Genomic DNA, 12,383 nt, shown 5'->3' with positions numbered 1-12,383 from the left:
GAGTTGCCAAGTTAATTAAAGGAATATCATCCTCTAAAAACAATTACTTAAAATGAGAAGAAAAAAAAAAAGTCAGCCTCCAAGTGTATAGGAATCGGTGTCTTATGAAGTAGAGCCAATACCAAATGACAGTTTAACAGGGCACCAAGTTGAATTCCTGGTAGGTGCATGGAGTTTTCAGCTCTCTGCAATGGAGCACACACACCTGAAGCATTGCATGGACCTGTTCCTAGAATAACTAACTCAGTCTTTAGGAGTAAAATCACCATCTTTCTACTGAGTTGCAGAATCTTACTGTGTGGTTTTCCTTCACAGCTGAGAAACAAGCAACAGCACAGTAAAAGTATGTTGTGAGTGGCATTATGCTGAGTGAAAGACCAAAGTTACAAGAGGTTGTCCATTGACAACCCAGATATCCAAAACGTATTGTTACAAGAAAGACAAGCTACGGAAAGGAATAGAGTGAGAAACGGTAGGTGAAGGCCGCAGCGTCAGCCCATTGAACTCGCATATCTTTGTAGTTACAACTTTTTTAAATTTGACAAGTTATTTGACAGCTTAGAGATCCAATACACTGTTAACACTACAAAAACCTCCTGGGTAGCTTTTCAACATTTGAAAAAACGATGGATCTGGAATCCCAAACTACCAAACAAGGCAAAAGAAAAAGCATAGTCAGGGATCGCTCGCCCGAGTTACTAGTGTGCCACCACTAGAGGGCGCGTGCTGCTCGCCTGTCAAAATACCTCAGTGGGTTTTTGTGTCCTTGCTCCTAAATTTCAAACAACTGACTGCAAATCGCAGAAAAAGCAAAGCCCCTTAGTTCATTTGGCGAAGTTAATCTCTGAGAAGCTGCAGCCTTGATAAATAACTTGAGCGGGCATTCTCTTAATCTGCCTCGTGCCGTTTCTGTGGCCTTTAATCCCGCTCTAACATTGTCCTTACTCAGACCTTGGGGCAGCAGCATCTTGCATCCCTAGTCCCATCTCCCTCCTCTTCACTTCTGCAAAAGGCTTTTCTGAGTTCTCTTGTTTTTTCACAAGCTTCCAGAATAAAGTAGGACCCAGTCTTTGCATATACGAACCTAGCATGCTGAATGGGCTTAGAACATAACAGTTTGATCTGTTGGATTCTAGATCTGAGATATGGTTACATGGAGGGAAAAAAAAAGTGCCTTTCAGCCAGTTTTTACTGACAGTCTAGTGTCCATTGGCTTTGAGACATGACAATTTGTGGGTCAGTGTAAATGAGACATTCTTTTAGAAAGCTCTCACAAAATAATTAAAGTAACTTTGAATGTAAAATGAACAGGAAGGGTCAGAAAGGGTGAACAAATTTAGACTTTAAAGATGAAGCATTGAGGACACAGACTTACCGGCTTTTGTTGTCTTTAATCCATTGCCAAAACAGATCTGTTCAAAACAGATCTTCTAATTTATAGAGAATACATAGATGATTGATTGTTCATGTCTGCTGTAAGCACAGAATGTGGTTCAGGCATCCTTTCTTTTTCCTTTTGAATTGGCAAAACTAAAGCTCACCCAAGGGAAATAACCTGGTCAAGGTCACTTAGCATAGGGAAGAGGGGTAGAGAGGGAGAATTTTCAGAGCATCATAACCCTGAGGCAGGTCAGTGCCCTGTGAAACATAGAAGCATATGTTTCCTGTTCTGAAGGTCACAATGACTCCCACATCAGACAATTGGAACAGAGAACAATCCAGGACAACTGGAATGCCTTGAAAAAAAAATTCTTCTTTTAAAAATATTTCATGGTTTCCTTTCCTTTTTTATTTTTTTCTTGAGAAATCATTGCATGTTTTAAATATGTATACATAAAAAATAAAGCATAGCAGTAGAATTTACATAAATAGATGATTTGTGTTCCCTGTCCTGATTCCTCCAGCTGCGAAAATATATTTGAAATGTGACTCCCCCACTCCTCTCACTCCCTTGGTTTCTCTTTTAAGCGTCCTTTTATATCTTTGTATCTTCAGACATTGCAATTCCACTGGTTTGGGGGTATTATAAAAAATGTGAAATTTTAAAATTATATTTAAAAAATTGAATCATGCAGGTTGCTATTTGATTCTTCACTAAAAAAAAAAAAATGCATCTCAAAGGTTTCTAAAAATCCCAGTTTCTGCTGTAAGAAACATTATGGCAATTGCATGATGGGAGGTGAAACCTTGCCACTTCAGGAGAGTGTTGACAAGGGACTACCTTGTAAGCTGCCTGGGGCCTGTGACATAGAGTGTTCTTCAGCTAAGGCAATGTGCAAGTTGAAGCTGGAGCTGAACTGTTATGACAAGGGAGGAGAGAGACCCCGCTTTGTGTGTTAGGCTCCCCTTTCTTATAGGTGTGGTTCTCTCATCTCTCAGTAGGTAGCAAGTAAAGATTGTTTGTTTCCTCCAGCCCTATTAGAGAAACAGTGAGGCACAGCACAGGCTCTGCTGCCGTGAACTGCAACAAGGTGCTGCCCCAGAAACCTCGGCTTCACTACCACATTGAAATGTTACCTTCTTCCAAGACTCTATTGGAGTGCCTTCCTAGCCTAAGCCACCCCAGTTTCTTTCTTGCCTAGACCCCTGCTCTGTCAACTTCTGTGCTTTGAATCCTGTCATTATCCCAGTTCTCCTCAGCATGCTCAACTCTCCTTCATTCAGAGTCTTCAAGGGCTTTCAAGCTGCTCTTAGAACAAAATCCAAGAGCTGTATGAAAATGGTTGCCAAGCCCGTCATGGCTCTCCTCTTCCCTGTTTTTCTGTACATCTACTCTCCTCTGCCCTTTCAATCACAAGAGCGTTCCTGTCCTTTTCCAAGCTTGTTGCATTTGGGGGTAGCAGCCTTGTGAGACAGGTTCATTTGTTCCCTCCGTCGGTATATGATGGTTACCTTCTTATCTGAGTACAAAAGTCACCTTCCCAGAAACACTGCCCGATTACCAGGAACAGCCCACAGACCCACGCCCTAGGAAGGCCCTTCTAACAAACATTCTTTTATTACTTTCCCACTTCTTATCACTGACTGAAATTGTTTTTCTGTTCCTTTGTTCATTAATTTTTACTAAGATCTCTTTGTCAGGAACTCTGGCTTCTGCCTCCTCTGTTCTAATATTTGTCTCGAACGTTTGGTACAATGCTTACCGTCCACTGGAAAATCACTGTATAGTTGTACAAATGAATGAATTCTGTGTTGTTGGTGCAATGTCCTGATGTTTGCCAGCAGTGACAGAGTCCAGTCAGCACTAACAAGGTTGCTCACACCACCTATAATTTCTTACTGTCCTTGTCTTCCACGAGAAGGATCGTCTTTATTATGTATATTTATTGAAATATATTACTCTCCCCTTCCAGACTGGCTTCAGAGACGCAAAGAAACCCAATTACCTTGCACTTCAAATAAAGCTATTTGTGCCTTTAACTTTTCCTTGCCATGTGTATGACGTCCAATGTCTGGGAACTGGGAAAAAAATCTAAGACCTAATCAGAAGCTGCAGTCCGGTCACTGGTCCTTCCAATGTGTTAATTACATGAAGCAGCCAGCTTGGGTGATCTTAAAACCACACATCCAATCCTGTCACTCTGTGGCCTTAAACTCCTTAATGGCTTTCTTTTGCCTTGTCAAATGATCCCTGCACTTGTATGGGACCAAAAGAAAGCAAACTATGCCCTGGTCCTGCCACCACCCCAACCCCATGCCCCTCCACTCTTCTGAGCTCACTATGTTTCTACTCTGAAATATAGCAGATCAAGAGACAAACCAAAACACTTTTCTTAATCTAGAAACAAGCAAAACAACTTCATGAGTTTCTTTTTTTTTTTTTTTTTTTAAAAGAGTTTTTGATGCTGATTTTTTGGAGGTCAAAATTAAAAAAAAAAAAAAAAAAAAGTTAGTAATGTTCTTTAAGAACGGAAAGCCTGACGGAGCCTTGGCCCATGTGCTGGCTAACAGCATCCCCAGGTGTTAATGTTCAAAGTAACAGGTGAAAATAAAAAGAATCCTAAGATTGAATCTTTCCTGTTCTCATAACATTCGGTATAGCCAATTTGGGGTATCAGTGTCACTGCCTTTTTAAAGGAAAAGTTGTATTTACTTATGTATCTATTAACTGTCTCTTGCTCCAGCTGTGGAAAATGAAGAGAGATTTCTCTTGACTTCAGTATACAATATACTGATCTAGTTAGTGTAGACAGTCTTCATATATGTCTGTGTGTGTTTTTATGTGCATTTCCATGTCACAGACAAGTTATTTAAATTATCTAGTCCTGGAGTGTTCCCACACAAGTAGACCTTTGGAACACATTTTGTAATTGAAGATTCTTATGTTGATATTGTAACTAAGAACAGAAGTTTCTTGAGTAAATTTCCTTGTTTCCATTTGCCTACTTTTTCCATACCTAACAGTGATCTCATTCTGCTGTTACCAATTGTTAAGACTTCAGTTCCTAAATACTTACATAAATCTCCTTTTCTCAATCACATCCTTGTCTCCAACACTGGCAGTTGAGGTTGGGCCATGGTTGACAAGACCCCACTTGTCCACAGTGGTCATGCTTTGTGTCTTCTCTAAATTCTTCTTTGTGGACAGAAAGGCATGGTTTTTCTAAAGCTTGTTTTTAATCTAGATGTCGGGAACCTGAACTTTGAATAGGCGGGGACTTTCCAGCAACTTCCATTCTACTCATGGTAAACATCACCTCTCATGCTCATTCAGTCCACACAAATTGCGTTTTCAAACAGAAAGCCCCTGACACTTCCATTAAGAAGGATGGCTTGGGGTGGGGGTTGAGTGGTTGGAGTCCTCATATTTCACTGAATTTGAAATGAAGGGTCAACTTGAGCAATTTAAGTCCTCCACCAACAATATCATGTGGGACAGAATCATCAGCTCTGAACTAAGACTGGTGTGATCATAGCACTGAGGCAGAGCCAGTGGCCTTGGATGAGCTGCTGTCACTAGCCAGCTTATCCTCAAAAGATATCATAGACCTGTTCTGAGGCAGCAAGAGTTAAGAGAAGTTGGGGAGCTTCCAGCTGCACATAGCAGGGGGAGAGACATTACTTTTAACACTATGAGAGATAAAAATGTAGGGAGAGGTGGCTCTCAAGGAGAATTTGTCAGCATTTTTAAGGAGTGACAGTTGAGGGTTTCTCAAACAGAAGCCAAGGAATAAGAATCACCTGGGTATTTTTTTATAGTCTCTAATTAACTAATGCAGAGATCAACAAATGAATCATTAACAAAAGTAGACTGTGAAGACTGACCCATTTTAACTGAAAGAGCTATGACAGCAGAAATTATGCCTATTAGAAATTCTTGCACGTAAGGATTAGATTACTCCAGTTTTTATTGTTATTTACATTTAATAAAAGAGACAAAAAGACTCCAGGTCAATATATAAGACAGTATCAGAACAATTAGTAAAATTTATCTCCAACAAAAGAATTCTGGGTAAACCTAGTTTTGGTTTTTAGAGGCAGCTGATGAGCAAATACAGAATTTTTTGTGTGTGTGGAATGCCTGTGTGACTATGTGAGTATATACCACAAGTGTATGTGTGTCCAAAGAGACCAGAGGGTGGTGTGGAGTCCTGTGTGAACTCTCTGACTTGGTGATAGAAACTGAACTCAGCTCATCTCTAAGAGGAAAGGGTACACTGACTACTTAGCCATCTCTCCAGCCCCAGCACCAATCATAAGCCTAGGGTTGGTTTTGTGTTGGTAACAATGTGGAAGAAATATCTGTTATCAGGAAACTTCTGTTCTGACAACAGGTTCATGGGGTCTCATGTGTTCTCATGTGTATCTTACTGTGTTTCTTAAGGGAAGAACTTACTGTGAACAACTTCAGAAAGGAAGAATTTTTTTTAAGCTTTCATATTTGTGAGATTTTTTTTCTTTGTTTTTGTTTTGTTGGTTTTTTTTTTTTTTTTTTCCTTCCAGATTAATTGTTTGTCTGTTATCCCCAGGGCCCAAAAGTCAATCTGCTTATATAGAGACTGAAAATCACAATTAGGCGAGGCTCCTGCTTTTGTATGGGGCTGTATACCTTGAGTCACGGCCAGAGAGTCCGACAGCTCCGGAGGTGTTCTCTGTGTGATGGAAAGAAGGAAAGAAGGAAGACAGTTACAAACCATAGAAATGGGTGAAATTATTAGAAATTTCATTACCATCTCTCTCAAATGTCTTCAAAATAAATTTTAATACACAAAAATACACAATCAAGGAGTTTTTACCTCCTAATAGAACTTGGGAAAATGTGTTCAAACTTTCCATTTCCCTGTTCCGGCCTTGAACCCGTCTCCTGTTTTGTTTTGTTTTGTTTTGTTTTGTTTTGTTTTCTTCCTTGCTGGATGAAGCAAAACAAACATATGATTAAGAAAAAAAATCAAAAGAAGGTGCAGCCAGAGGGTTTTCCAAAAACTCAAATCCACACACAACAGCCAGCCCCCTTCAAAGACCTTGATAGCTACCATGGTCCAGAGAGTAGTGCATCTCTGAGAGAAGAACTCAGGACTTGGACTTCTCTGTCCTTCCAGACTCAGCTTTAGGCTATCAGTGTTTTTAGGACTCATTCTGCTCAGCCACGTCTCGTTCACCCACTACGCCATGAGTTTCTGGCAGACCGTTGCTGGTCTCTCTGCTATAACCTATCCTCCATACAGACAGATATGTGCATTCAAATTTCTTATTTAAAGTAGTTTTAAAAAGTTTCCACACTGAGCATAAATAGACTTTCTTGTCATTCTTCCCTAAACATAAGTGTAACAACTAGTCAGAAAGTGTGAGGATAAGTACTTAAATCTTAGCACGATTTTAGATAGTACAGTAAGACATGCTTTGTTATGTTGAACTATTGTACCTTTTAAGAAGTCTGTGCAAATGCTGAAGTGTGAGAAAATGCCCACCCATGGGTACAGCAACTTGTCTAAAGAGGGATTCAAACCCACATTTTCAAAAGCAAGGTAGAAATGAGACTTCTGAACATTCCTCCCGAGGATACGTCCCACAGACATCCAAGTAGCTTTGCCCTGGTGGCACTGACAATAGCAAGTTTCAGTAAACAACCAGAATTCTTAACAGTGAGTGACTCACTAAAGGAATCACGTGGGAGTGTGTACTTGATAAAGAAAGATGGCCCTGTTGATAAATTGCTTGCCAAACAAACACAAGGACCTTCATCTCAAAAACTCACATTAAATTTGAAAAAAAATAAATAAATAAAGACAGGCACAGGCCTGAAGCAGTGGGGTGGTGAGGTACAAAGACAAGAGATAACATCTCATGTTTACCTCTGGCTCACACACACACACACACACACACACAAATAAATAAACATAGTTCAATAAAAGAGAAGTATTTTTTGTCATTAGAGAGATAATATTGCTATAGTAAGAAATGGAAAACTGTGGCCTACATATTATAATCCATGATTTGAAACAAAAGTAATATTTTATTCATAGAAGTTATAAAAAAAAACTCCACATGTCATTATTTAATTACCTACATGAAATAAAGTTTTTTTTGTTTGGTTTTTGCGTTTTGTTTGTTCTTTATAATAATAAGATATCGTAAAGTGAGATAAAACTGTTAGTAAGAATATATCCAGATAACAGGCTAGCTTCTTTTCTCTGGACAAAGCAATGAGGGGAGAGACCAGAGAGTTAGTATCTCATAGTTTAGAAGCTGCAGCAACTCCCCCCCCCCTCCGTGCTTTATCTTCAAGGCCCCTCCCTCTTCCTATGTACACCCCACCACGCACATCTCAGCTCAGTCACTTCCTCAGAGAGAATGCTCAACTATTTGCCTCCATCCTGATTGCCCTCCTCATTTAAATATAGGAACTGAAGTCTTTTCACCACTCAGACTGAGCTTAAAAACATTCCAAGCCCCAAGTGGGTTTTTGAACTCTCCATTAGGGCATTATTAGGTTGCTTTAACCTACTTAGGCTAGCCAGTAACCCTGGGCTTAAAACATAGCTCTTGATCTATGAGGGCAAAGTGTTATCATGGGAGTCTGAAGGGATTAGAAGACAGCTGGTTGCTTTGCCAGGAAAGGTCTCTCTGAAAGAAAGACCTGGCTTCTGACTATACACAGAAATCAGTAACATAGCAGTAGAACCAACAAGCGCAGAGATTGTGATACCTTTCCTAAAGAGAAGGCCCCTGGGAAGAAGGACCAGACTTCTGCCCCTTGCTGGCATTTCTCAGAGGCAGCCAGGAGGTTTGGAGCAGACAGACCTGACTTTAGAGTACTGGTTCATGTACCTCATAATGGTGTGTGCTAGGCAAGTTAAAAAGTTCTTGTGAGCTCAGTTTTCCCACCAGAAAAGTGGGTGCTGTAAAACCTACCTGACAACATTGTTGGGAATAATTAGAATAATACAGGAGCCCATGAGAGTACCACATAAATGGTGGCGTACCACATAAATGCTGATGTATCACATAAATGCTGATGACATCATCTGTGAAGGAGGAAAGTCAAGTGGGGGTACAGAGACAGTGTGTAGATTTCAAATGCTGCCTTTTAACTCCACATTGCCAGCCAGCATCCAGCAACCACAGCTGAAGGTACTGGTGGAACTCACACCATCTCCAGGTTGAGGCCACTATTGCCCCAGCCTTTCTGATTAAGAAAGAATGGTCCTTACATTTTGTAAAGACCACCTGCCTCTATAGCTTCAGACGCTTTGTCTTTCCCTGTATTTGCCAGTATAGGCTTCCATTTGTGGGCAAGTGTCTCTGTGTCATCAGAATGCAAACATCCCTCCCCCTCCCCTCCTATGCCTGTGGCTTGATAAATTCAGAGGCAGGGAGTTTTTTTAAATAAAGGAGGAGGAGATTAAAAAGAACAAGAATTACCAGTTGGAGCTGGCATTCTTCACGGATGGTGCATTTGAGTTATTGGAGTTTAATTATAAACCTTCATTGGGAAATACAAAACTCACTGATGTCCAGGAGTTTGACATTTGCAATGGACCCCCATCTCCCTTCCAAAAGGGGCCTCATTGCTTGAGTAAGGGAAGCAGGGAAACCAAAGTCTAGGGCCTTCCTGGTCTTTCTACATCACCTTAAAGTTTCTCTCTCTCTCTCTCTCTCTCTCTCTCTCTCTCTCTCTCTCTCTCTCTCTCTCTCTCTCTCTCTCCCCCTCCCTGTAATAAGGACAAAAGGAATGGCTAAAGCAAACTGACAAAAAAGCCTTTTGAAGGAAAAGGCTCATTGGCCTGGAAAGAATCACAGACATCAAGTCCTCTATCTGTCTGATAAATTTTTATCTAAAGCCCCTCCTGGCTGAACATCGATCCAGCCAGTCCAAAAGCTCACTATGCATTCTTTCACCATCTCAACAACAGATAGGCACTAAAAGGTAATGTTAACAAAAACAAACATGTCTATTTGCTAAGCCCATACAAATACTGAACAAAGCAAGCAAGGTACAAATGAGGAAGATATTGCACCATTACAGTTAAAATTGCATTCTAGCAAGTGCCTGAAGGAAAAGCGCAAGGAGCCCCATGAGTGACCAAAGGAAGACTTTTTATGGTCAAAGAACTAAATGAAACCAGTGTCTTCGGAGAGGGCAGAGTAGAGGTTGGCAGGGCTAGACCCTATGGGTGTCACCAGGGAGGTTGGCCTTTCTCCTAAGAACAGGGTGATGGGTATCCATGGAGTCAAAGAGTAAAGTAAGACTAACAGCACACAGCTTGTACAAGGCAGCCACACCAGTACAACACAATTTTGAGAATGCAAGCTTCTTGGATGGCACACTTGATAAAAACTAAAAATATCTGTTAAGCCATCTAAAGAAGGTCAAGAACTTATTTCTTCAGCATTCTTGGTGTTGCTGATGGTCAAAGTTTGAGTGGCTTTTTAAAATGTGTATAAGTGTTTTTGCTTCCATGAGCATCTATACAACACAAGTATGTCTGGTGCCTGAGGAAGTCCAAAGGCGTTGGATATCCTGGAACTAGAGTTACAGATGGTTGAGTTGGGGCCTGACAAGTCTAATCTCCATTCAACCTTCACCCTTCACCCTTCAGTCAGTCATGTAGAGGGTGTGATAAACAGGCATCAGGCCCTAGAGAGATTTCCATACTAATGAGGTACCTGAAGGCCAGAGGGTGGAGCCAAATAAGCATTTCTCCCCAGCCCCTCCCCCCACTTCCCCTCCCTATTTAACTCAGGACTGCCCTGGGTTTAGGAGAGGTGCATCCAGATCCATCCATTATCCGTCATGCTAATAAACCGGTTTTGGAAACCCAAGGACTCTCTCATGTGTTGGGGCCCGAGTGGTGAGGAGCCTCGGAGAGGCCTTTAGTGAGCAGCCAGGCCTAACTTCTAGCTGGAGGAACCCAGAGAGTTCCCAGCCAACTGCACACAGCGTGGCCTGAGGAACCCTGCCTTCCCCATTTTTACCTACAATTGTGTGGTATCATATGGGTGATGGGAATTGGACCTGCGCCCTCTGGAAGAATACCTAGTTCTCTTAACAAGTTGATTCATCTCTCCAGTAATGCCAATAACTCTGAAAGCCCAGATGAGACATGAGCACAACCTGGCACATAAGTTATATACCCTTTGACCTGTCAGCTACTCACAGGTGCCCAAACTCCAACCCAACTTAATCTGATTATAAAAGTATGCATTTCCCTTGCCGTCTAAGATCTCCACATGCCTTTGCTACTTTACATTATAGACCTTTGAATACAGACATAAGTTGAGAATTTAGTTTATTGTATTCCACTTAATTGTATTCTCTTAAATTATTAAATATTGGATATTTCACAGAACTCTAATTTGTAGTCAAAATTTTTGAATCTACAAAAATATCATGTTTCCATCTTTAACTTTAGCATTATAGAACTTACAATAATTGAGTACGAAAATTCATTGGAAAGTCACTTGAGTGACATAAATCATAGAGTGGCTAGCACAGGATAGAGCACATAGTAGCCAAAAAGCTAGATGATGGATGGATGGATGGATGGATGGATGGATGGATGAATGGATGGATAGATGGATGGATAGATGGATAGATAGATGGATGGATATGGCAATAGATAGATAGATAGATGATAGATAGATAGATAGATAGATAGACAGACAGACAGACGAGAGGGTCTAATTTGAGTATACAACAAGAATGTGTGGAGAATATGTGGAAATTAATGGTTACTTCCAGCTGGAAGTTCAGCAGATGCTTCACTGACAGTAAAGCATTTCTACAGACTTGACAAGTGAGTTTAACAGAGTGGTAGTAATAATTGGAAAGCCTGAGAAAGACCATTTGGAAACATTTACTAAAGTCGTTTAGCACAAAGTTGGCATTAAGTTTCAGGGAAGAGCCAGGGCTTCTCAGAGCATGCAGTATTCTACCTACCACCTTGCTGATCCTGCTACACTTCCCTCCTTACATTCTATTCCTACATCTTTACGAGTTAGGGCTTCTCTTACCCCGTAAAAATAAAAGAGTACCTAGGGAAATCTAAAGACTCTCTCCTGTGCTAGCTGACAACACTGCCCACATTTTTTTCCCTCTGGATCAATCTTCAGATAATTTAGGAAACACATGATCAGGTAATTCACTAACCAGGTACTAACCAGGTATAAATGGTTTTATGTGTACACACACACACACACACACACACACACACATGCACACACATATGGCTGAGAAGAAGACTCTATTTGTAATGTATTTCTCTTTCTAAGCAGAAGGACCTGAATTTTATACCCAGAATCAAGGTTTAAAAAAACAAAAACAAACAAAAAAACAGGTGTGTGGACATGTTCTTCCAGTCCCAGCACTGGAGAGATGGTGACAGGTTAATCTTTGGGGGTGCCCTGGGAAGCCAGGATAGTCCAATCATTAAGCTTTGGGTTCGGTGAGAGTCCTTGTCTCAGAAAAGCTAAATGGCTTCCAAGAAAAGACCAAGTACACACAACGTCATGTATCCCTCAACAACACAGAACTCATGTATGCACTAAATTTTTATTTTTAACATAGTTATACTGATTTTTAAAGACAAAGAAATTATACTCTTCAAAGTCTAATTGTAGTATGTGAATAATATTAACATTTACCATATTTTAGGCATGGAAGTTTACCAGTAATGCATAGTTAATGATATGTACTGAACATCTTTCCATCTTGTGTATGCGTTTTAGATACCAAAACTTTAATTTCGAAAGCTGTTGGGTTCTGCGAGGATTAAAGTCAATGATCTCTGTGGTGGCCAAGGACCCTTTAATTTTATTAAATATAACTGCTGCAGGTCAGCAACTCAGTAAGTAGAAACATTCTGCAATCCATGTATTGACATGTCAATAGGTTAGTGAAGTAAAATTGTCTATATTCACAAAAAGGCAATAAATGATTGCTT

The 12,383-nt window shown here is 40.5% G+C and overlaps 1 long non-coding RNA gene across 1 annotated transcript in view; it reads right to left on the bottom strand.

The window, feature by feature from the left end:
- Window positions 1–5,229: 5,229 nt before the first annotated feature.
- The window catches only part of LOC143441392 (uncharacterized), a 41,797-nt gene continuing 34,643 nt past the window's right edge, over window positions 5,230–12,383 (bottom strand). The window contains exons 2-3 of the long non-coding RNA XR_013108739.1: window positions 6,237–6,349; window positions 5,230–6,092 (exon numbers count right to left, since the gene is read on the bottom strand). This is a non-coding gene — a long non-coding RNA (uncharacterized LOC143441392). The remainder of the gene's footprint in view (window positions 6,093–6,236; window positions 6,350–12,383) is intronic.

Source organism: Arvicanthis niloticus, chromosome 2 (genome assembly GCF_011762505.2).
Source record: "Arvicanthis niloticus isolate mArvNil1 chromosome 2, mArvNil1.pat.X, whole genome shotgun sequence".
In the NCBI taxonomy this organism is placed as follows: Eukaryota; Metazoa; Chordata; class Mammalia; order Rodentia; family Muridae; genus Arvicanthis; species Arvicanthis niloticus.
This window is presented reverse-complemented; position numbering and strand designations above follow the sequence as displayed.